At 41.5% G+C, this 26,385-nt stretch overlaps 1 protein-coding gene across 3 annotated transcripts in view; it reads right to left on the bottom strand.

Moving 5' to 3' along the window:
• Nucleotides 1–26,385, bottom strand: part of FAM107B (family with sequence similarity 107 member B) — a 63,316-nt gene that overhangs the window by 11,715 nt on the left and 25,216 nt on the right. The gene's annotated exons all lie outside the window — the stretch shown is intronic.

The raw sequence follows: 26,385 nt of genomic DNA, 5'->3' as shown, positions 1-26,385 counted from the left end.
CTCTGCCACAGCACATGCTCCCAAGCCCCCAGCTCGTCTCAGTAGCCCTTCACTGAACTCATATCTCAAATCCCTCACTGTTTAATTGCATGCCATATCAAAAAAAACCCCAGAAATCAAAAAAAACCCAGAAAACCCAAACCACAACATACTTCTCAACAAATATCACAGAGCACCATGCTGCTAATAAAAGGTGTGTAGAAGCCTATTCTCTTTACCGTAGACAATTAATAAACTAGCTACAGTTCTTTTCTTTTTTTAAATAAGGACACGATTCATATTTCCCCGGTGTTCACGTCAGGCTTATCACACCTAAACCAATTCAAATGTTACATATCCAACCTCCACCCAAAATAAACCCACTCTGTAAATATTTGGTTTTGCTGTACTCCTCTACCAGTTCTGTTGTGTTGATGGGGCTGAGAGTCTTCTAGAAAGCATTAATCACTGACAGCTCTCCATTAAAGTAAATCTGAAAATAACCTGCTGCTTCTTCAAGACAAGTCTTCTGTTTGCTTAGGCAAAGATGAAAAATGCAGAATTACCCTACAACTGTCTGTCATAAACAATGTACCATTTTTTTAACACAAGCCCCTGGAAAACAATTTGATTCAGTCATTCCTCAGAAAGTTTGATGTAATATTTTGCAGCACATAGATTTGCTTTTGGCAAGCCCTTGAAATGAAGTCTATTTATTCTCCTTTCTTCTGTCCCATCTCTATTTTTAAAAACATGTATTCAACTCAGAGGTCAGGAATCGTGGTTTCCTAATGTAACATGAACTAGCAGCAAACTTGAATGAATAAAACTCCCTTGGGAACTGAAGACGCTTTCCATGTGTGATTAAGCTGCAAATGATTTCAGCTAGGATTTCTAAACAGCGAAACAGGGCACCCAGTTCCCACTTGGTGAATCCTCTCACACCCTTTGCAAACCTCAGTCTGGCTGGAAGCCACCAACCCAGTCCTGCGGAGTCACTGTGTAATATTATACACAAACAATACAATTAAGATAGTGTGATTACCACCCACACCTTTTCAAAGCAGACATTTACAAAAGCACAGGCAAATTTCACATAAGAAGGAAACTGAGGCACAAAGGATTCACCACGCTAATGGCAGACAGGAACAGAGCTGGCAGTTCAGTCCCATAGTTTCATTCCATGATTCAGGCTCACACAAATAAACCAGCCAAGCTCAATGACAGAATCCTTTAAAAGTCCTTAAACAAAGTTTAATCAATGTTCAAGCAATAACAATTAAAAAAATATTAATTCCATGAGTCTCTAGTGCTCATCACCACAAAAGTCACAACCCATAAAGCTGCTTTCAGATCATCACTAGATGCAACAGTGGGACACGAATAATCCAAATAAACACTTAACAGGAATATGCTGCCTTAAGAGCATCCGAGAGGCCCCTTTTAACCATCTGCTGTTACATGATCAATTGAGAATTCATTTCTGTGTTTCCCCGTTACCTTGCTCCAAAACAAAGGAGAGATTGGAATTTGGGGGATGTTTCAGCTGAGCTTAGCTCAAGTTTAATACACCACTAATTTAGCCGGTGCTTCCCCAGTGCATCTGCTGAATTAGCTGTTGATGCACAAGCAGCACAAAAGCATTTATCTATCCTATCTTGTCCTGCCTGAGGAACTCTCACATGGCTACTTACATACACGTGGATTTTCATCTAGAAGAAATAAATTGGAGATCCCGCATGGAAGAGAAATTTTAACTCCTCAAACTGCAAAGCAATTTCAATATCCCACTAGACAAAGAAAATGCTGTATAAAAATAACTTCAAGTATCCTCCCTCCCAGAGAGAAGTTTAATGTTTTCAGATACAAAGAAGCTTCTAGAGCAACCAAGAAGTACCATACTGGTACCTCAGTCTTGGAGAGTCAAGACCAAGTGGTCACATACTTGAAATTCTCTCATTTATTTTCCTTGGAGCTCAAGTAACTTCAGGAAGAATGGAAGAGACCCTTCAAATTGATCATACTGAATAGATGCAACTGAACCGGGGCATGCCAGAAGCATGCAAGCTATGTTTGGGGGAACATGTCCTACGGACATGTTTGCTTCCAGTGTTATTTATTTTTTATTCTATCTACAGATGGTTTTCTTCAGTAAAAGTCCCTAATGGTAGTAACATTGGAAACACGCATACAAGAGCTACAGACAGCCACTAGTGTTCTTAACAAAGTAGATCTTAACAACACTGGGTTAAGGGTTCAGCAGCTGCCAGAGCTTTTGCTACAACAGGGCTCCCATAGCTTCTGCAAGAGCGGGAAGTTCATGCCAAAAAACCCCTCGTGTTTATATGGCATTCAGGGAATTGCATTTATGTTCTATCTGGTATTCCTCATACCAGGAATCACCCACTACATATGGAATCTGAATATAAAAATTCCTGTGAGACACCATATATTTGTATTATTATACATATATATGGCATTCTCACCCTTCAAATGATTCCTACAATTATTTCCAGCTGTGAAAGCAGAAGTAGAGTTGAGGCCCCTTAAAAAGCAGATAAATAAATGCCTAAAAATACTGATGAACATCAAAATAATAGACTAGTCCAGGATCCAAAAGTTACGTGATTTCCTTTTTGCCATAATAAATTCTTGAATTAGTATCTTCCACAGAAGCATTAGCTCAAACACTGAAGAAGATTTTATTCTCGAAAAACTTCAACATCTGTTCTGAACTGTACTGTAAACCATCAAACACTATTTTTTAAGACTTACATTTTTAGCTCTTTAAACTACCGCGTAGACTTGCGGTTTGTTACAAGTAACCCAAAGGCATTCTTTGAGAAGAAATATGGTTTTACTCTCCCCCTTCCGATTTCTAGAAGAATTGTAATAAAAACTCTTCAACATGTCTCTGCTCAGCCGTTACATGACCAGCACCGCCTTGCATCGGCCAGCTCGAGAGTAAGGCAAAAGAGCTACTTAAATGCAGAGTGTGATTTCCAGGCACCATCTCAGTACTGTTTGCACATGAAAGCTCACCACCACTATCGTTTTTATCTATATCCTCTCAGGGCAGTAAGAGGCACTTGACTAGAGAGATTTACTTGATTAATCCTTGATTATAGATACCATTAATAACTTCCCACAGTTCACTCTTTAATTCAAAGAGTTCCTGAAAACAGAATACAAAATACTCTTCCCAGCCAAGATGCTCAAGCCAGGCACCACCCAAGGAGTTTAGCTCTTACACTGTCTTTCGCAGCTGAAAGGGATGAACAGGGTTTGGATCATGGCAAAAACCAGCCAGACTGCCTGCGGAGGCAGAGAGAAGGACCAGAGAGGTTCCTGGGGACTGCAATTCCTCCCAGCCCCTCATGTTTTGTTCAAAAAGGCTACCACTTCCCAGCTATAAGAGTTTTGCTTCTAGATCACAAGAGTGTCTTCACCTGCCTCAAAATCACATTTAGGGCAGTGTGCACCTACTGTGCCACAGGGATCGCTCATCGAATATCATCCTGTTACGAGATTACTTACTACATTACTATTCTACAAACAAAATGAAGCCCATTGGACTTTTAAACCCTTTGGCAGGCATCTGGCTTTTGTTTATGACTCCAGCCTTGCATTACTGATCTTAAGCAGGTTACTTCATCCCTGTGTGCCCCAGTTCATGCACATACAAGAGAAGAGCATCTCTGAAACCATCAAGAGCTTCTGCAAGGCCAATCTTACTGCTTCTTGTCATGCACTTTAAAATCTTCAGATCCCAGCAGACAAAATGAAGTAGCAAGACTGAAAAATTTCTGTCCATGCTATGCCAGAACAGTTTAACTTGGAATACCTTCCTTACACTGGGTATCATCAGTTAACAGCTTCACTAGTTGCATGGCTGCCAAAAGACTGACAGACCACATGGACAACAAGCAGAAACAGTGGGAAAATATTGGCCCTGTGTTAAACAGGAGAGGTGAGTTAGTCAGCAGCAATGCTGAAAAGGCAGGGGTTCTCAACACTTTCTTCACCTCTGTCTTTACCAGCACTGTTGGGCCCCTGGCCTTGGGAACAAAAATTCAGGTTGATGTAAACACAGACCCATCGTCAGTGAAGGAAGAGTTGGTATGCGAACTACGACAGGAGCTTGACCCCTACAAATCTATGAGCCTGATGTTATCCACCCAAGGGTGTTAAGAGAGCTGGCTGATGTTCTTGTGAGGCCGCTCACCATAATCTTTGAGAAGTTGTGGAGATCGGAGGACGTCCCAGAAGACTGGAAGAAGGCTAATGTCACCGCTATCTACAAGAAGAGCTTAAAGGAGGATCCAGGAAATTATAGGCCCATCAGTCTTACTTCAGTCCCAGGGAAAGTTATGGAATGAATCTTCCTGGGGGCTATCACAAGTCAAATGAAGCATGTGATTGGAAAAAGCCAGCACAGATTCCCCAAGGGCAAATCGTGCTTGACAAACCTGATTGCCTTCTATGACAAAGTAACCTGCTTAGTGAGCAGTGGACATTGTCTACCTGAATTTCTTCAAGGCTTTCGATATAGTTCCCCACAGCTTCCTCCTATAGAAACTGATGTGTTATGGTTGAGACAAATGGTCTGTGTGTTGGGTGGGGAACTGGCTGACAGGCTGCACCCAGAGGGTGGTGGTAAATAGCTCTTTTTCAAACTGTAAACCTGTCACAAGTGGGGTCCCCCAGGGATCGATATTGGGCCCAACTTTGTTTGTATCTTCAGAAGTGATCTGGATGATGGGATCAAGTGTACCCTGATGAAGTTTGCTGATAATATCAAACTGAGTGGAAAAGTGGACACTTCAGAAGGGTGAGCCACCCTGCAGCATGACTTGGACACGCTGGAAGAGTGGGCTAACAAGAACCTTATGCAGTTCAACAAGGACAAGTGTAAGGTCTTGCACCTGGGAAAACATAATCCAGGAGTGCAGCACAGGCTGGGATCTACCTGTCTGGGGAGTAGCTCTGTGGAAAGGGAACTGGGGTTCCTGGTGGACAAGCAGCTCAGTATGAGTGAATAGTGTGTTGCTGCAGCAAAGAAAGCCAGCGGGGTTCTGTGTTGCATCAACAATGGCATCACCGGCAGAGAGAAGAAAGTCATTATCCCACTCTACTCTGCACTTGTCAGGCCACACCTGGAATATTGTGTTCAGTTTTGATCCCAGCTATACAAAAAAGATGTGGACAGGCTGGAGAAGGTCCAGAGGAGGGCCACAAAGATGATCAAGAGACTGGGAAGCCTGTCATATGAGGAAGGGCTGAGAGAATTGGGTTTGTTCAGCTTTGGGAAGAGAAGGGTTAGGGGAGACCTTATCATCATGTTTCAAGGGTGGCTACAAAGAAGATGGAAACTCCCTTTTTACAAGGAATCACATGGAAAACATGAGGGGTAATGGGTACAAGTTAGTCCTGGGGATATTCCAACTGGACACAAGAGGAAAATTTTTCACAATGAGAACGATCAGACAATGGAATAATCTCCCCAGGGACATGGTAGATTCCCCAACATTGGACACTTTGAAGATTCAGCTGGACAGGGTGCTGGCCGTCTTGTCTAGACCGTGGTTTTGCCAAGAAAGGTTGGACCAGATGATCCTTGAGGTCCCTTCCAACCTGGTATTTTATGATTCTATGATTGACTTCTTTGAGGAACAAGGGTGCTGCTCACTTGATCAGGGCAGCTCAAAGCAATCTCAGTGATGTCAAGGATATGGAAGGAAGCAGAGCTTGCTGGCTACTGAAGCTATTCTTGTTGGCACTTTAGAGGATATTAAAATACACTAAACCACTCAAAATCTCAAGGAAATCCAGCTAATGCTCATTTTCTTCCCTTAAGTACTGCTGAGAGTGTAATGTCAACAAAGCACAGATAAAACATCCACTAGATGAGAAACCACAAGAAAGAGGGTCATTTTAAAGATGTTTGCATTGGCACTGACACCTAAAAGGAGACGGAGTGCAAGATTTGGGGCAATGATCCACAGCTAAAATTCTCTCAAATGCAAAGAGCTGCTTATGGCTCTCATTCAATTTAAACACCAGCAGGCAGTCTCTGTTGCTGTGCTTTCAAGTTCAGTCAAGTCTTGGGTGCTAAGGGAAGAGCCTAGAGGCTGAGGGCTAAAGAGCAGTACTGGTGAGGACAGAATGGCTAGTTCCTCTTGGTATCTAGTCTACTTGGACAAGAGATGCAGAAAGACACAGCTTTAAGCACATACTCACCTTCCACTAAAATCACCAGGCCCAATGAACAGGAATTTGTATGAATCCGAAAGAATTTTCCCTCAGGCTGCAAGATCTACAATGAAGCTCTCTGCCACTGGGTTTGAAACCAGCTGAAAGTACCAGTTCTGAATAGTTGCATTTCTTTCTTCTCTTGCTCAGTTAAAATGCTGAAGAGGTATCATTGCAGCTGTTTAATCAGAGGTGGAAGATGAGAGAAAGAAAGTTCCTATCCCCTCCTACTGCAACAGGAGGTCTCCAGGCAAGGTGGGCTGTGAGAGCACTGGGAGAGAAAAAGGAGATGGAGACCTTCATTCACCACTGCAGGCAGAGACTAGATCCCCTTTTTGTCTGATGCAGGTGAATTTTGGATATAGATTTTCTCTGCAACAAACTACTTAGCATCTAGTTTTTAATATAGGCAGTGTAAAAGACAGGAAAACATAAGATGAAGACTAGCACACTGTGAACAGCACCCATCTTCCCTAAATCCTGGTCTGTGCTCAACCCACTGTAACATCATGCTTCCAGTCTGAGACTAACGGCTGACAAAGCAGACTATGCGTCTTACATAATTTCTTTTTCCAAGAAGTCCTGCATGTTTGTTAAGGACTTTATATTGTCCATGCTCATTTTGCTCAGGTCCTTGTGATTACTGAAATCCCTAGACAGGGTTGGGGATGCGGAAAGCCATTCTGATGGCAAGGAGAAGACCCAGTGTATTGGACATCTCTCACTAAAAAGGCCCTTAATAACTGCATTGCTTTCTCCTTGCAAAACAGCAGCATGTTGTGCATACACCCTCTCCCCTCCATCTCATCTGATGTCATTCATTTGAAAGGAATAAATCATGACTAGCAAAGGCATGCAACTGACTGTATATCTGGCTTTCACCAATACACTACACAGGTAATCATTACATTGCAGTAAACATGACTTTCAGGAAAAGATCACTGAAATTATGCCTCCTAGGAAATGCACTCCACAGCACAGTTTGCAACTAGATTAATCCCAAAAGGTAACTAGCAATTTATTTATACATGGGTCAACAGTGATCCATATGCAATTCTGAAATGATGCAGTTTTTAAATAGATTTTAAGATCACAAAAGCAAATAAGATCAATTATACTCCCTGCAGCTACAATGCACCATCAGCGTTCTAGACCAGTCAGTCTGGACCACTAAATTAAAAATCAGGGCAGGTTTGGTTGAATCAAATTTATCTACATTAAAATATGGGTTTTCATATGAAAACTAAGCCTTGATTCAAAATCAGAAGTCCAAAGAGTCAAAGGAGAGTTTCTTCAGGGCTTCACTGTTGCAAATGTTAAGAACTATCAAACAGTGTCACCCAGTGGTAAAGGACTTCCTGCAGACAGGAACAGGGTAGAAAAAGTCAGAGGGGAGATGGGGGAAGACTGACCCAAATCCATGTTTAAATACAAGCCCGCTAAACTTAAAGAAAAGCCCATACCATTTTATAGCAGAAAGTCTTACTTCTAAGTCATTCTAGTTCTGAAAACATCAGCATTAGAGGAAAGTGATTCTTCAAGTAGAGAAGGTTTAACACTACAGAGATGTATTTCTATGGGAAAGGGGGAAATCCAGAGCAGCCAGGAGCCTCATTAATTGGGAGAGTGGAAACATTTCAAACATCTGACTTGAGGTGCCTAAAAGAGACTGGTGAGTCTTGAATGCTCTTAAAATCTAGTTCACAAGACTTCAGCAGGATTCTTCCAGGGAAGAGAGAAACACATCAATAGTGGTTGTTTCTGCACTTGTTCTGTACTTCCTTCACAAGATCTAGTGAGCAATGTGTGTCCCCGTGAGGGCAAGCAAGGTCAAGGAACAAAGTGTGTAGGTCATACTCCTGAAACAGAAATCCTCTTCTGAATGCTATGATGATGGAGGGTCCTAGTAAATACTCAAAGGGGCAGAGGTTTATGCCAGATATAAGCCAAAAAGGGTAAAATGACCTTTGATACATGTGAAAAATTTTGGAACAAGAGAAGAGGCAGGTTCCTTGAAACCCATGTAAACATGATTAGCACAGCAAACACAGTTTTCTTATTTATAAAGAAAATAGGAAGTTAAAAAGCAAATGTAAGAACAGTATCTATGAACTGGAAAACATGCCCTATATTGAGGCAGTTCTAAGAGGTCTGCTCATTTGATTTTTAAAAAGTGAAGATTAAGACCAGCCTGATTATCCTATAAGTAACAAGTCGGACAACGGTTTGAGAAATTTTCACAACTGGAGATTGGGGCTAGAAAACAAATTCCTAAAATAAGGTACACACTTTTAAAGCAAGGGGAATAAAACACTAAATTCAGTAAAAAGATTTGTGTTCAATTGCATGGAGAGACCAAATTACAGGATAATAATTACCCCTTCTAGTTTTACAAATTTATAAATCTATGAATGCAATTAATACGTGTTTGCAAGGGGTTAGAAGATTAAAATCTCTGCATTAATCAGGTAGTTATGTATTCAGTAGTTAGAGCAGCAAAAATGAGACCAAACAAGCTAAGTATTTCACATGCTGCCTGAGTTACACCAGCGCTGTAAATCCCCGAGTCTTGCCGATCAGAGTGTAGCAGGGCGGGTGAACCTCCAGATTTTGCTTCGTGCCAAGTGTTGTTCCTTAGGGCACACCAGTATCCTGCCAGGAGGCACAGCACGATCTGCTGAGCTGTCAGAACTCTCCTCCCCTCTGGGTGTTTCTGAATGACAACTTAAAAGGAATTCTACCACTCATAAAAGAAGCCCATTTTCAACAAATTTAAAAACACCGACATAATGAAAAACACACAGTCGACTGCAGCTTGCCAGCTTCCGAAATATATTCATAGGTAGTTATGTAAAAGTTAAGTACTTCTTCAGACCAGGCAGATATGTATCAATTACCTGCCAACTCAACAACTCAAGTTCCCTTCATTTTTTTGGAAGAAACCCCTTTCCTAGGAAGGACAAAAAAAAACCCCAAACCACACCACACAAAAATCTGCACTAGTAAAGATTGCTTTTTTCCTTCTCTCTTTGGTGGCAGACAGCTCAGAGCAAGCATCCAGCCTCTGTTTTGATTTCTCAACAAAAGGAGTATCTTTTCTTAGAAATAGAGAAAAGGAAACAAAAAGAAATAATTTCCTTAAACCTACTGCTACTCCAAGCTAACACACTCCCCGCTTACTCACAGGAAAGAAATAAAACCTTCACCTCAAGGAGTGAGTCTTGGCTCAGGCAACTGTATCCACATTCCAGCCAGCACCGTGTCCACAGAGACACCCTTCCTTGCCCAGACCTGTTTTATCCACTCTCAGCTGGCAGAGATGTATTTTAGGTATGTGGCTCCTCACTGCAACTCAGCTGAAAAGGACACCACTACAAAGGCAGGGAATAAAGACCTGAAGGAAAATGCAAAAATAAGGAGACCCGTAAAACTGATGACCTGATCTTCCAAAAGTGAGGCGGAGCAAGAAATTAAAGAGAAGGCTGTTCCACACCCTACTCATGACCTTAACCAAAGGTATGGTGCCCTAATGGGTTTAATAGGAATGAGTGGGTGTAAGAATATGTCAGCCAGAACAAGCCTCCTGGAAATGTATGCTACAGGAGGCAGGGCATATGCCATATGTGTTTAGGACAGCCAAGCCTGATGGACATGAAGCTATTAAACTGCAACAGTGATCAACAGGAGCCCTGCAAAGAACATCATGTGCCACAGACGGTTTAGTGGAACATCATCTTCTCACTGTTTGATGGAAGAAATGAGAGCTAGAAAAACAAGAATTTGTAGAAAACAAAAATTGAAAAAAAATGTTGACACTGGGTCACATCTGTCAAAGGTGGTGTCTTTTTACATGCTCTTTATGAGCAGCTACAATCAGCAACTTCTACTGCAACCTCATAAATCAGGAAGCTCTGACACCAGGGCAGGGCTGAGTATCAGTCAGTACACTGCACATAAAATGGTAACACAGCCTGCCTTGCTTCTCAGACAGAAAGGTATTGTTTTCTAAAGAAACTTGCCTCCATCTGAACAGTATATTGATGTGTTGCTCACACAACTGAGTTGCCTTTGGCCTTTTAGCCTCCCTGGAATGAAGAACACAGAATGTCAACACCTAAAACAAAAGCAGTCACACAAGCTTAGCAGGTACACAGGGGAGATTTAGCTTATACTCTGGCAGAAGAAATTAAGTCATGTATGGTGACACAGGACTGTTTCTAGGATGTTTTCTATGCCATCCTCTTTTTTTGGTTTTCTTAGAAAGGCTTGAAGAGGTTCAGGAAGGGAGAAACAGACCACCACTCCCTAATCCCTCCAGAAAGGAACTGCTCAACAAATTCCAAGTAGTTAAAGAAGAAAAATAAGAAACTAGAGGGATGACCCCAGTCTCTCCACAAAGGGGTTGTTTGTTGAATTTGCGAGCTGGTGGCGGGAAAGGAATTTCCTACAATTGTTACCTTTCTGCTTGACAGACCACCTGGAGGAAAGTCTCAGACTGTCCTTCCTCAGCAGCACTCATGAAGGGGGCCAGCCGTTCCACCAGAGTTAGTAGGACCGCTCAGCTCTTCTCCTTGCATCCTTCACTGGGGCTTTTGAGAGGACAGCTCACTTAATTTATGTGCTACAGAAGTGGAATTGAACTGGACTTGAACTGGAAGAACTCTTAAGTATGTAAGTTGAACAAAAAAACCCAAAAACCTCAGTAATCCTAACAGGCACTACAGAGATCTCCATCAAACTCTTAAACAACCTACATCTCAAAAAGTCGCATGCCAGTTCACAATGGTCTCATAAAGGAAAATACAACGTGTGTATTCTTGTCTCTTCATGCTCAGTAATAAAGAAAAACCTTAAAGAAGCCAAAAACCAAAGGACTGCAAAGCAAAACTTACACAGAGCCAAGAAAGGGGCTGAAAGTCTGTCGTTAGATGCCTGCAGCTGAGGAACAAAAGCAGTATTAGGTCACAGCTTGGCTCTTGCTAGTCAAGGTTCACGAAAGCAGCCTACAGAGCTTCCAGAGAAGTGAATGCCATTTGTCATTCGCATACAGACAACCAGACGGCCACGTCTCTGAAAGAGGGTGCTGTCAGCCTGAAGAGAAAAGGGTTTGAAAAAAGCCTTCTCACAAGTCTTGGAGCCCGCTTATTAATTTCACAGGTGACTCAGCTTATTTTACAACAGGCAGGCTGAAAAGCTGTCCCCTAGCTCTGGTTTTAACAGCAGCAGCTTAATTAATACGATGAATACCTATTGATAGGCTATCATAACCGCCAATTGCCAGCTGCACCTCTTCATGCCTGGAGCCAGCCCTGTTCTTTGTTCCTCTGCTGAACAGACAACTCAGGGCGGCTCTTGGCACCTGCTGGCTCTGCAACTGAAGAGGGAAACTTTCAGGCCAACAAACTTCATACGCTGGCAATAAACTGCATGTTAAGGACTCCTTAAAAATGTCACCGTGCGGTGCTCCCAGCAGGATATCATCTTACTGTCTCAGATGTTTGTAGAAGGAAGGAAGAAATGGCAAGAGGTGTCCCTGCGGTCCTCTTCCTGCTCTCCTTCAACAGCTAAATGGGCTGTTTTAAAAAAACTAAATACAGAAAAATTTTAATTAAAATTCCAATGAGCCTATATGACCCCCATGTTTTTTGAAAAGCACACCTCTGTTTTGCAATCAGAAGACACTCCAACAAATAGTCATGGGTGAATACTCGGCACTCTGGTGAACACATTGCGCTGTGTCACAAACCAGCAAGCACTGCCTTTTGTGTTTCCAATCACTAAATTAATTACTAGTTTTCTCCATGACTGCGTAACCTACAAAGACGTTATGGATTTATTAGAAGGAGAGGAACTGTCTTTGTGATTGAGGGTGAAAGGGGAATTGGCATTTGTGCAGGCATCTCATGCAGGAAAGGCGGTCTGCAAATATTAGCACTATTTCTAAAAAAATAAAAGGAGGTGGAAGCCCCTTTCCTTTACTGTACATTCTTGATCCATTACTAGTACCATAAATCTGAGTAAAACAAACTAACCTTCCACAACACTTTCAAATACTTTAACCCAATTTGCTCAGATTCATACATACATCACAGCTTGTCCATCGTCTTACAACACAATTACTTTCTCAACCTGCTAGCTTAACAAATAGTGGAGAATTTCAGATTGCCAAAGTAGAAAATTAACATCTGCTTCTTTTTTTTTAATTAGGCAATCATGTTTTGCCATGATTCACTGAGGAATTATGTTTTAAAACTGCAAAAAGAAAATTACTTAGCAAGGGGAATTCATCAAAATATAAAGTGGGACCTGTTCATTATAATGGGCTTGGTCACAACAGAAGCTCGCTCACTCAGCAGGAAAGCTGCCCCGTAATTACAGCGAGGAACCAAGTCGTGACAGAAGAGACAGGCTCTATTCTCAGCTCTACCAAAAACTGGATTTGTGATGCTGAGCAAGTCGCTGAGGCTTAAATTAATGTGGAACAGGCTGTGGTTGTCAGCACAAGAGAACATGTCGGATACCAAATGCTGAGAGAGCAAGACAGGCTTTTTTGGATGAGCAGATCAGTAAGAAACATCATAAATTATAACAACACTATGCTTTGTTCTATTATAGGCAGCGTTTTGTCAAAGGTTTTGGAGCCATTTCATGTTAAGCACTCTTTTTTTAGGATCAAACAAATGCTTGTTTTAGAATCAAGAGGCAAAATCCAAATAGGTAACTTACTGAATGGAGTATAGAAAATTAAATTGATATTTAAAATAAGCTAAAAAGTTATGGAGTAACAGATACACAGAAGAAAATTTAGAAAATATGTTAGAGTTAATAACACAGAGGCTGTGAACTTCTTGGTGCTGTAAAAGAAACACCAGGGATTTACAAGTTATATGCCTGAAGGACAGATGCCATTTTCACCCCAAGCCTATTTTTATGAATTTCTTACTTCCCAAGTTATTACCAAAGTCCCTAGTGGGGTTTTTTTTTATTTGTCTATGGATTTGTCATCTCAACAACAAAAAAAGACACATTAAACACATGCTTTTGTAAGCTGCACTAGCAAATACATTCTCAGAAACAACTCCAAAACCAAGATCCACGTTGAAAAGCCAGAATGAGAACTGGGAGCCTGAGGGCTTTCCTATCCCACTGCTGAATACAGCACGTTCTTCTCAAGCATGTTAGTTATAAGACAGAGACCCATTTATCAAAATCTGTTCTCTTTAAAACAGCGTGGTCTCCTCAACAGTCTCAGTGCTCAGCAGGGTGCAAATACTGCATCTTCAGCCACTACACCAATGTGAGTTTACCATATACATTAGTGTTTAAGACTACAGAAAATGTTTGCTACAGTTAAGTCCCGTTTCATCAAGAGAATGTTAATAGTCATCCTTTAATGTGAATGTTAATGAGTCAGCTATAGCTTTTTTCAGCATCGAGATATATGGTGTTATAAATCCAGGATTCCTACCCACGACACCGAACCCAGCAGCTTGCCTGCACAGAGGATGTTGTCCCACCTGCTTTAACACTGATCCCAACAAAAGCGATTGGAAAAGCTGCACAGAAACACAACAAAGGCGGCATTGTTACTGCCAGACAGCAACAGGATCCATTTCCAGTTTAGAAATGCATTTGGTTATGAAAGTAATCCAGGAGCCTTCCCCTGCACAGATTTGTCATTAATACTTCTTGTTCTCTCACCTACACTTTTCCAGCACTACTGAGAGCAGCAACATCACAGATACCAATGGCACCAAACTAAAACTGGTCAATGTTTGAACATGGTCTGAACATGGTGTTAGCTCAACCAGATGTGCATCTTATGGATCTTTCCAGCAGATGACAGCTTCCTCCAGCCAGTCCCAAATCAGCTGTATTTGAGAAACTATAGCAGTGATCAGCTCATGCTGCACCCACGTGAGCAAACAGGCCCTGCAAAGAAGCAAAACCCCCTCTTCTGGGGGTTTGAGACAGACATGGTCAGCTGGGATCATGCAACTTCTGCCAGTGCAACGTACCAGTGAAAAGCAGCACACGGGTCTATCTGTATCAGTATCAAGCAAAGTTATTCCAGACCGGGAACAGCTGTGCCAGCATAAACACAATCAGCTAGTGCGGAGAATCGTACCACTTCAACCTACAAAGCAGTACAACTTGTAGAAGAAGGTTAGATCCCAGTAACATTTAAGATTAGACTAAAAAGTGCAGGTGGAAAAGCAATATATCTCTACTAAGGACATTGTCAGAAAAAAATTCCAAGCTCCTTCATCTTTCATGATATATGCAGGCAATGAGGAAGGAGTTAGCAAAAAGGATGAAATGACAAGATTTCACTCATTGTTATCAAGTTTCATTAGAGCTCATGTTACACATTTATTTTACAAACAGCAATTAGAACCAAAATTAGAGCAACCTCACTGTCCACACACACTTGAGAGAGTCATTATGCTCCACAAGCTTACAGTCTCCACAGAGAGCTCAATCATTATCCCCATTTTATATCCTTTATCTTCCTGGAAGCCAATGGCCTTTGGGGTGTACAAAATAGGAGAACTTTCAAAAATTTTACCTCTGGCTGCCTTCAGCAGTTGATACTGCGTCCCTCCAGAGACATGACCCTCAGTTCATCTTTCACACAAAGGTAACATCCCGCTCACATTTTAGGTAACCGTTTAGTTTTTCCAGATAAAAAAGATGTCAGTTGCCACCTTCATCCCCAAACGTCACCTTGCCAGCACTACTAACCTCTTTGCTGCAAAGTCGGGCTGCATGAGGCGCAATATTATGTATCTTTGAGCAGGGTGACAGTCACCTCCATGAGAGTCCACCAACATGGCATCATCTTGTACGTAGCTAAGTTAACAACTCCAGAGTTTCGGGTTAAACACCCTCTTTCAAGAGCCATTTCCCCCTCACAAACACACCTAATTAAACATACACCTCAGGGCCTGGTGGAAAAAACAGTAAGTCTTTGTGGTTGTACAGGGGTGTAGATTTTGATTCAGGAAGTATATGTCTGCAAAGTAATTTTGATCCACATCCTACTGTGCTCAGTGTTTTCCTATGGCATCTATTCAACATAAACATTTACTACCATTGAAAATCCAGTGCTTCCAGGAAAACAATGTTTAGTTAAACTCACACGGTGATAAAAAACCGACAGTAAGACCATTAAAAGTTTGAAGTTAATGAATGAACTTTGCAAGTCAGCAGCAGTGGGCTTACTAGAGTGCATGCCAGCAAATGCGCCCATCTACCATCAGAAGTATCAGTCTCACTAGTAGGGAGATTTACAAATTTGTTAGTTGTTTCCAGTAGAGTCAACATGGAAATGTTTGTAGAGGCCAGAGCACAGGCTCTTATCGGGGAAAAGAGATTTATGCACAATTTCAGAGTTCTTTAATCTCCTCTGCGGGGTATTTCCATTGCTAGGGGGTGCTGACATCCATTTTAGAGAAAACCTCTGAATGTGTCTTTTAAATATCCCTTCCCAAAAACTCCTATGGGACAGCTGCATTACTTCAGCAAGTGACTTGAGAGGCAGGAGACAGTATGTTAAATGAGTAAGGCAGACACACAGAAGGCCAAGGCAACAAGAATTTCATCCAAATTCTCATGTCTGGTTCTCCCCTTCCTTACATCAGATAAATCAACTTAGTTCAGCTGTAAACACCTTCTATTAATCTTACCCAAGACCTCAGCTAAAAACTGAAAACATCAACCACTTGTCTCTGTCTCGCTTAAGACCTTTTTTATACATCCCACTCTAACCCTTGTTTATACCATTATGATTATTACCTAGTTATAAACAATGGCTTCATTAAAACGTGCATCTTTATAGAAGCATTCATGTCACCTACCTTTAGGCCTTTAACTGCTGTAGCTAAAATGGGAAAGCAAGCTCCTTATAGCATTTGCATAGTTATCCAGAGGGCAAATCAAAGCAGCTATGCTGAGTACTAATATCAAATATCATCGCTCTCAAGCAGCCTCCAGAGAGACTTGTCTTCCTCCACTGGAGTTATGGCAAGTCCAAGAGGCTAGACTCCCAAACTGCTTTTGAACAGCAGTGGGCAAGGTCCCTTCAAAAATCAAATTAGAAATTCTAGTTCAAATTTCATAAACTACAGTAATACTGAACAAATCAAACCTGCCACTGCTTTCTACAATATATCCAGTATGCCAGTTACTTCCAGCTTCACATACTGCATAATGTAAAACCATGGCAAATGCTCAGTTTATAATTATTTCCTGTATTATTCACCGCATTGTGTGCAATACCTTGTGGATTAATTATCTAGATAACAAAATGACTGCAAGTGCCATTAATGTTGTTGGTCTGAACTAGTCATGTAAACAATGAGAGCAACGTGCCCCTGTGATCTATGGCATGAGGAAAGCTGAACTGCTCCTACCTGCTACATAGGGGTGAGAAAAACCCCTTCCTCCTCATACAGGAAGGTGATTACACAATTACGCAGCTGTGGAAAGTCCCAATGATTGGGAAAGTTGAAGAAAGGAAAAGGCTTTCATACCTGGAAGCCAAACTGTTTAAAAGAATGGAGAGAAGGGTCACCAAGTCTAACACATCTGAGTCACCTTCATCTGAAATCCAATGAGGAGCCAGAACTTCTTATGAATCACTACATGAACTTACCATGTAGTAAATGCTGTACAGTGAAAACTATTTTTCAGTCCTGTATGTAGAATCTCAAAGAGTAGTGCAATGCCATCAATGGCTGAACTCACTGCAGAGCCCAGTGGATCCCCAGTACTGACTGCTCAGAGGATGCATACACCCCCCCTGCTCCCCAAGCACCCAAACTTGGCCAGAAATGCCATGCTCCTGGCATGGAAGTGGCTAGCTAAACACTGGCAGCAGAACATGGGTGGAACAAAAACAGTCACTAAGTGGGACAATCCACTTCATCTAAAAGGTATGTGGTCCTTTTGGCTAGGCTAAGCCAATCTAGACTTTTTCCGTGGAGAAAAAAAAAGAGAACAGCACCTCTTGGAAATGACCTGTTAGAGCAGGCCCAGAGGAGGACCATGAAAATGGTCAGAGGCTGGAACACCTCTCCTATGAAGAAAGGCTGAGAGAGTTGGGCTTGCTCAGCCTGGAGAAGAGAAGGCTCCAAGGAGACCTTGTTTCAGCCTTTCAATATATAAAGCAGGCTTATAAGAAAGATGGAGAAAGACTTTAGCAGGGACTGTAGTGACAGGGCAAGGGGCAATGGTTTTAAACTGAAAGAAAATAGGTTTAGATTGGACATAAGGAAGAAATATTTTATGCTGAGGGTGTTGAAACACTGCAACAGGTTGCCCAGAGAAGCAATCTGTGAAGCCCCATCACTGGAAGTGTTCAAAGTCAGGTTGGATGGGGCTTTGAGCAACCTGATCTAGTGAAAGATGTCCCTGCCCACTGTAGGGAGGGATTGGACTGGATGAACTTTAAAGGTCAAACTCAAACCCTTCTGTAATTCTATGACTGATCACATTTATATTAGGATGAGACAAACTTGTCCAACGCTGAGAGAGATACCGCACCCAAGGTGACAGAGCCCTCCTGCACCCAGGACACCCACACCAGGGAAGGAAGCCCTCGAGCAGAATTACTGCTCTCCCCAACCACGGATGTGGCCACGTACCACCACCAGGCTCAGCTTGCACAGCTGGAAACGTCTCATTTCTCTGTGTCCTGGTTAAGCAAGAAGCACAGCTTTCTGTTTGAAGGCAATATAAATTGCACCACTGGAAATACCAATGGAAGTATTTCTGTTATTTCCAGGCCACCAAACACAAGTAGCACTTACTAGTTTACTACTCTGGTTTCCAATTTGAGAAATGCCTTTAATGGAAGTGCTTTCTTGAACACATACCAAATGCCACTGAACATAAACGTTCCCAAACTGTCTCAAAGACAGCTCTGTTTCTAAATTAACTTTGAGCATGTTCTAAGCTAAAAAGGGAGGAGGGGAGGGAAGGAAAAAAAAAAGATACAAAGAGGAAGAAGGTCTCTTTTGTGGCATTTCTCTTTCTGCAAGCACAGGAGGAAAAAGGTGTTGGTACAAGCAGAAAGGAAGAAAGATTTACATCTCAAAGTTTCAAAACAAAGTGCTATCAGCAAAAATATTAGATTATTGATGCAGAGAGAGAGGAAGTTGAAAAGCTGCTTAACATTTCAAGAAGCTGTGAGGCTTTTCACTCAGTGCTGTAGCTGGGGAAAATAAAAATATTCTTTGAGTAGGATTTAGTAACTCAATAACAAAAGTCAAATAGATTAAGTGCTGCATCTGTTGTTATAATTAAATTAACAAAGTACTGATAGAATTGTGCATGTTTTCCCCTTGTGTACCATACCCTGGGCAAAGCTGTGCTGTAGTTGTACATATTTCCTGTGTTATAAATTAAAACACAAGCCAAATTCACCCTTCCTGCAATGCTATTAAAAATCAAGGAAGATTACTCCAGGGATAAATCTAGCCCAGAGATGTTTTTCAACAAAGATGACTTTCAGAATAAATTCTTCCAAAATAGGTCTGCATGAAAATACTTGAAACATTTTCAGTGGTGTTCCCTGAGCACTTGTTTAAAAATATACTGCAATGATAGTTCCCAGTATTAAATAGGTGGAAAATTTGAAGACAGTGTTTTAGAATACTCTGTTTCCAGGTGATCAACCTGATATTCTTACAATCTGGATTTGAGGGGGGTGGTTTTGTTGTTGTTGCTGTTCTGGGGGTTTTTTTTGTTTGTTTTCAGGGGTTTTTTGGACGTGGGAGTGGATTGTGGGTTTTTTGGTTGGGGTTTTTTGGGGTTTTTTGTTTTTTTAAATACCTAGGTATCTGCAGACTTAAATAAAGGCCACTTTATATGCAGGTCAACTTGGGTACCAAGAATTGAGAAGGAGCTCAGAAATTACAGGTGTACTCGGAGAACCAGACCCATGCATCCAAGAGATTTCAAGTTTTTACACTGAGATGACACAATCAGATGAAATACTACTATAAATAGCACCAGGTTAGACTCACAGCTGGCATGAGCTGGAGCCAGTCTACTGAAATCAATTAATCTTCCTCAGCTTATCTGACTCACTCAGGGAATGTGCACAATCTTAATATTACAGTTCTCCATAGAGTCATATATGCAGAAGTGCTGGGAGGAGCAATGGCCTCGGTTAACCTTCATACGCAGCAGCATGACGCTGGAGACCTGCATGAATGCACCCGCAACACTTCTCCCACAAAAGAGTGCATCAACTAAAATGATGAGAACAGCCATAAAACACAAGTTGCTGAAAGCAATTTATCTACAGCAATTTGCACAGCTAGCAACCATTGTAATCGCATTTTTGCAGAATCATAGAACACTGGGCTGGAAGGAACTTCAAGAGGCTCATTTATCCCTTCCCTGCCCCAGGGCGAGCCATAGCACACCTACACACCCTGACATCTCCCACCTTCCTCGAAGTTTTTGAGCCAAAATCTTTCATTCTTGATCTCAGTCCAAAACAAGATGCGATTTAAATGTTCATGTCATTTTAAGCTCCAGGTGTTGGCCTTTAATGCTAATAAACATACAGAACATCAAACTGGCTGGTTAGTTCCTACATGAATACAAAGCTGAGCCTTTGCTAACGCAGGACGGCAGAACATACAAACAGGTAGGATTAATGATTTTTTTTAGAGCAAGAGTCAAACATAGCAGAAATGAAAAATCTGTTCAACAGATCTCCATCGCAGGAGATATTTTTAGCAAATCTGGAGGAGACCACAGAGGTCATGAGAAAATCTGCAATGCTCTCGAGGCCACTCTCTCCATGACAGGCACTGAGAGGCAGCGGGGGTACATACTGAAGAGACCACTCTGTTCCCAGAGCGTACTATTCTCTCTGGTGTTGCTCTATCAAGCCTGTTTTCCATCCCCCAGCTTTTACAAGCTTGTAACAAAGTCCCCTTGGAATGGCACAGAAACATGTACTTCTCCTCCCTGCTGTTTTCCCACCAGAAAGAGAAGTCTCTCAGAAGAGAATCCTGTGGGGCAGACAGCTCCTGGCTCCCCTGCCTCCCAAAACTCCCAGGGCACAAATCCAGAGATGAAGTCTGTGGAGGGAGGAGAAGGGAGACTGGAAGGGAAAGCCATTAAATGTGCCATTTTGCAAAAATAGTATATTTGGATGGTTCTCACCAACACAGAATGATTCAGGAGTAACAATGCTGCTTCTGCAGTAAGATAAAAGGAGAAGGGTCTGGACATCAGATCTTAGTCTTAGAAAAGTTTTAAATTATTAAAGCAAGGCATCAATTCTTGCAGCTAGGTGCTGCAGCTTATTTAAAGAAAATAACGCACTAAGTACATTTTTTTCCTTCTGCATCTTCCAGGCATGGCACCACTAGGATCTGTTTGGAAATGTTTCCATTGCTTCTGCCACAGTCCTGAAACAATCTCGTGCTTGTAAAGAGATGCAACCCAGTCTCCTCATTGAGATTCTAAACCAGAACACGTACTTCTTCTATTTTTTTCCCCCATATATTTCTTTGCATGCAATTATTCAGACAAATCATACTCCTCAATCTCCTGGGACTCAGTTTATTCCAATAATTGAAAGAGCTTTTTTCTTCTCTGATGTTCTGTTTTTCAGGGCGAGGTTATTTTTTGTATGTATGATCCTTTTTCAATTATGCAAAACCCATGGCAAGAGTGTAATAAAAAATGCAACAACTCTATTGCTTATTTCTGTGGTCTGACATTTTCATTTCATGTCATAATGAGTCTAATCAATCTATCCTGCATTACACACATATCACATTCCTAACCAGTAGCAATTAGAAATAGATATCAGATTTCTTTCTTCCAGAATTGTATGAAAATTAATGTCACTTGTCACAAAAAGAGTTCAGACTACAAAGAGCAACACACAAAACACTAAGTATTTTAATTTGACACCATTCTTCATGCAGTTCTCAAATCAAAAGCAACAATGTTAAATTCTATTATTAGTCCTCCTGCTTGGATCATCACTCTGAATAAAGGTATTAATGAGATGGAGACCTGCAAAGCGTTGTCTAAGAAGCCATAAAACATAAAATTAAAACTACAATTGAACAATTTGGTCCTTGGGATTAAAAAAACTGAGTAAATCACATAATCACCAAGAAAAAACTAAAGTACTGAACAAGGAGCATCTGTAGTGGCTCTGTTCCTTTCTGTACAAGTGACAGGCACGGTATCTCTTGGGTGACAAACGCATGAATCTTCCCATGAGATGACAGGACATCATGGTCAGGCAGCCATGCTGGCAGCTTTCCATCCTGGGGCTTGAATTCTCACAGCTGCCCATGCACGGGACTTTCCTGCTCTCCTCCAACACACTTGTCCTTATTTTCCAAGAGGCAACAAGCACAGTTGTCCCAGTTGAGCAGGAGGTGTCCTGCACCAGTTCATGCCCTCCCAAAGACCCAACCAGTCTCACATTGGCAGCTGCAATAAAAACAACTGCTCCACTTCGGCAAGGAGCGGCCAGTTGCTGCAACAGCCAGCTCTGCCCCAGCTGATGGAAGTGGGAAATGACGACATTTCTTCACATCAGTTATAGTTATAGAAGTCTTGCCTTTAATTTCACTTGGAAGCTTGTCCCTGCCTGTTGGGTTTGTTCACTTGGTGCATCTCCCACTTGTTCCTTAAAAAGTTCAAACAAGCTGGAGTAACACTGAGCTCTTCTGTAACTATGGCTTCTGTATCTGTATCCCTGGAAGTGGCTGTATCACATCCAGAGTAGGTTGGCTTACCACCTCAGAAGTCAGAGGGCTGCCCTGGTTTCAATTCCCAGTGCTGTCCATCACTCAGTTGTGTGTTGACTGTGAAATACAGACCACAACTACAGCAAAGATGGACTCAGAGTACCAAAAGTTCAGTGATTCGGCCTCAGCTCTCAGCCATCTACTCAGATGTCACATCTGTTTCCTAAAAACATCCACCTGTTCTGCATCTGTGTTAATGGGGAGAAAAAAAGCCGAGTCTTGCAGATGTGCAAAGCTTAGCCAACAATAAAACAGGTCACTGATTAGATAAACTCTCAGGGCATATTCAGTATGAAACACGGCATGAATTTCGTTTCCTCACAAGGTAACAAGACCTACTGCCTACTGCAAAATCGTCTCACGAAAAGCAAGTGACACAGTGAGGAATCCAGGACGTTTGTATACAAACCCATTTAAGCTAAATCCCATTTAGCATATTAAGGAGTAGGAGTGCAAGAACTGTACAACTGTTAGCTTGCACGTTACCTGAATCTTGGACAAAATGCCCATAGCCAGGCATCCCAGGGATTTCCAGGGCAGACTTAGGAAAGTCTAACAGCTCACCAGCTGTTACTAAAACCTATGTTCAACAGAGGCTAAAAAAACACCAGGTGATCTCTTACTAGGTCCTGACTTGCCATTGAACAAAGTAACAAGATAGGCAGGATAGAAGGAGTCTCCTTTATTCAAGCGATCCCTTGAGGTCCAGTCCCTCCAAGATGGACAGCAATTACAAAGCTTTCAGTAGCAAACCATTAACGTCGCAGTTGCCAAAACCTAAAGTTTCATTAGGCACATTAAATTTTTTCATATCCTTTTTACGATCTGTGTATCATCAAGTACAGATTACCATTTTTATTTTCATATAGCAAACTAAATAAACCCCTGATAGTTAAGAGTGAAATGAAGAAACAATGGCAGATTTTGAATACTGATGGTTAATTCCCCCCCAATATTTGTACGTATCTTCCAAATGTTGAGTAAAACAAAACCCAGAGACAAATAACACACTGTGGGCCAGATCTTTCAGAAGGTATAAGTCAGCACGGTCTGAACGACTCTCCATACATAATTATGCTGCCAAATACTTGATGAAAAGAATTGAGTGAATGTCAGCATATGCTTCGTGTAAAACAGACAAGAGGACCTTTGTCAGACAAGAATTAAATTGAATTAAGACTCACTATAGGAACTGTAGCATACGGTTTAAAAGAAAACCACACTACAAACACATGTGCAGGCCTGAGAAATGTCAGCTGAGGTCTGCTCCTTACAAGGAAGGAGATTCAACAGCAAGGGATACTATTATCCACTGCATCCAGAGAACTGGTTTTATAGGAACCAGGAACAGGCCTGCTGCTCCAAAGCAGCTGCTTGAATAGTTAGCTTGAAAGGCCAACTGACTATTCCTAGCATTTTCTTTGGTGTGTCTGTTAGCTGTACTGCTAATCCGCTCTGCTGACACAGCAGTGCCAAACGGCAACGTGTTTCACATGGGACCAGAGTGCCTTTAGGCCGAATGAGTGCCTGGTGAAAACTACACATGGTTTATGTGGCACGCTGAAGCAGAGACCACAGCACTGTACCCATGCCAGAGGCGCCTGGAAGCTGTCGCGTAATTTTTGAGGACACAGCTCAGTATGTTCGCTTTAGCAGGGTGGTTGTATAGGAGCCATTTTCAGTGCTGGCTGTTTTGTCATAAAGACAGACAAAGAAGGAAGCAGTCAGTAAGAGACAGAAACCTGTGCAGTCAGGAGAGCAGCAAATGACTCATATACTGTAGAGATGCACGCAAGACTAGTCCATGCTCGTCGGAGCTGGGTGTTAAGGATAATGACTCCAACAGCCTGCACTATATAGATACCAGGTTTGCAGCCTACACATCTGCCAGTTTTCTTGCTAGATACTGAAAAACAGCATACATCTAATCACTCACCAGCAGTAATTCCCTTTCCCACTTCAATCTTCTGTTACACAGTTTCACCTGGTCCAAGAGACTTAGAAGATATAAATTAACAATATCTGGTTTTTTTCTGGAACAATGGAACAAAGTAACTGATAAATTTAAACTTAAAAAAAAAGAGAATGCAAAAAATTGAAGTTCACCAACTGAAAATAATTTCCAAAGCAATGATTCAGCTTAGTGTGTGATTTTACACACACAGAGAGACATATTTTCCACATATTAAACTAATGCTACCTAGAATAAAAGACATCTCAGCTTTCCTTTGAATAGCCCATCATGCAAGTAGGTATCTAATAAATAAAGAGACAACTATACTCTGATACAATATGGAAATTTCAGTCTAACACAAAATCTTGCTGGCACTGAGGCCGAAGCCACACATTTTAAAGGAAAGCTACCAGACCTTTCCTGGTGAGAATATTTAATGTTTTGAAAGAAGCAAGAGAATTTTCTATTTAGAAGATACTCCATCAGAAGCACACACTGTTCTCTTAAACACTTTGTTTTAAATTAGGGATAAACAACTTGTAAGATTGCTCACAATATCTCCAACCCCTCAAATAAAGCAAGAAGAACTCAGTCAGAAAAGCTGTAGACAAACGGGATTACCAGTCCGGCTTGCAAGTGAGAATAGCCTGTTAAAAAAGGCAGAATCACATTTCCATGTGGAAAATTTTAAAATTATTATTATTACTAAATATAACATCTCAGATTTCCCCCCCCTCATTTCATTTACAATATTACACATACACTCATCTCTGCTTGTTCCATTAGATAACAAAAGGTAGCAGAGCCAAAGTCACGCTTTTGTTCAAAATCACTTGGGATTTGAGCGCTCCCTCCCAGGTTCCCCTGGAGAGGAGCAGCAAGGTTGAGACCATGGGGCAACAGGCAGGCATGTGCGGGGATGGAGAGGAAAAGGAAATATCTTCATGTGGCTCTCAGACCCCATATTCTGCATAAGCCTTATCAAAATATCTGCAAAGTAGCCAAAATTCCCATACAAATCCAAACTGGGCAGGGAGAAGGGAAAGACTCAAGTATTGGGATGTTCCAGTTTGAAAGTGTCATTAAGATTATAATTATGAGCTAATTAGATGGGGGAATAAAAAAAATCAAGCAAAGAGGATCCATTTGATATGGCATCTAGATGGCACGGGAGAGAAGCATTTATTCTACCACAGTGAAATATTTTATATTCACAGTCATTGCTGCAGTGCTGAATAAAGTGAAGTGTTGCTGCTTCTTCCTTGTATCATTCTCTGCCATGTCACCCTCTGCCATCCAAATTCCCCCTCCCTCTCACACCTTTACAAAACGTCAGTGCAGTGTCTTTCTAGGAATTTGGGCCAAGTTCAAGAATCCCCATCTGTTCCTGTTGGAGTGGAATGAGATCAGACTGTAAATGCATAGCAGACTCCTAGCAAAGAGACATGCAAGCAGAATTTGGACACATATGAAAGTCAGTCCCAGCTTTCTTCATTCAAATTAAAAACTTTAGACTCACCTCTGTCTCTCTGTAATGAAGCATTCATATATTCAGTTCATCATCCGTTTAGGTTAAGTGCATGTATAGGCAAGTACTCTCAAGACACTTCATTAATCTACATTTATCTTAAAGATGTTTAGAATTGCAGACGTGCATGCACAAGATGAGTTTTTCAAGACTTCAAAGCAATTAGGTCTTGAGAAAAGTGGCTTTGGTAGCACATGTTCTCACAGTTATTTAAATAAATTCAAATCAAATATATGTTTAAATCAGCACAAGACTCATTAGATGTGGTCGTTTCTTCCGGTTTTAAGAGCTTTTTTGAATTGCTTTGCACTCTGTACTTAGGAGTAGGCACTTATGCAGGTAGTCAGCTTGAAGGATGGTGCCCCTTGACAAACCTACACACACGCCCCACAGGTTTAAAAATGGAATTTATAATACTTTGTCATTATAGTTGGTAGCACTATGGAAATACATATACAAAAGATGTGCTTCATATTAGAACATCCATCTTTCAAGTGACTTGCAGGAACAAACAGGAGAAATAGAGCCAACAACTGAAGAGCAGAGCAGCACACCCACTTGGATTAAGTGCTGGAGCAAACATGGGTCAGCAGCTCCCCACTGCTTGGAAGGAAGCACACAGACTAGAGAGAGGATGCAACAGTAGAGAATAAAACCAGAATACACCACAGCTCCTGGGTAACTCACATTCACTTCCTCATTTATGCTCTGGAGTCACTTTCTGGAGATGGTTGTCCCCACCTGACTGGTTATCACAGTAGCCCAGGGCTAAAGGTAGAAGCAGCAGCCTGTGTTCATCCACTGGACACTTTCCAATTTACTCTCATGTCATTCTGTAGAGCTGAGATCAAACTTCCTTACATTGTAAGATG

This window comes from Strix aluco, chromosome 5, assembly GCF_031877795.1.
Source record: "Strix aluco isolate bStrAlu1 chromosome 5, bStrAlu1.hap1, whole genome shotgun sequence".
NCBI lineage: Eukaryota > Metazoa > Chordata > Aves > Strigiformes > Strigidae > Strix > Strix aluco.
Note: the sequence above shows the minus strand (reverse complement) of the source record. Positions and strands in the feature narration are given on the sequence as shown.